Source organism: Chaetura pelagica, unplaced genomic scaffold (genome assembly GCF_000747805.2).
Source record: "Chaetura pelagica isolate M959 unplaced genomic scaffold, ChaPel_1.0 scaffold793, whole genome shotgun sequence".
NCBI classification, from domain to species: domain Eukaryota; kingdom Metazoa; phylum Chordata; class Aves; order Apodiformes; family Apodidae; genus Chaetura; species Chaetura pelagica.
In genome coordinates, this window is record NW_009952818.1 from 19,110 (window position 1) to 19,367 (window position 258).

At 60.9% G+C, this 258-nt stretch overlaps 1 protein-coding gene across 1 annotated transcript in view; it reads left to right on the plus strand.

Annotated features, from left to right (window-relative positions):
* TMEM132A (transmembrane protein 132A) overlaps positions 1 to 258 on the plus strand; it is a gene marked incomplete at its 5' end in the record, with an annotated part of 21,682 nt that overhangs the window by 18,845 nt on the left and 2,579 nt on the right. The window lies entirely within an intron of this gene.

Below are 258 nucleotides of genomic sequence, written 5' to 3' on the forward strand. Positions count from 1 at the left end.
CAGGTTTTTGGGGCAGTTTCCCACCCAAAATGGCTGCCAGGAGCAGCAAACGATGGTTTCCTCCTCCTGCTCCTTCCCTCTCCTCCTCTGACCTGTTCCTGGCACTTCCCCACCACGTTCCCCCCCGTTCCTGCCCCCATCCCTTCTCCTTCTCCTTCCATATTTGCCCCACGAAGCCCATTTCTCCGGCAACGGTTGGTGCTGGGCTGGGATGTCTGGGGGACAGGAAGGGACAGGCAGGGACAGGCAGGGACAGGC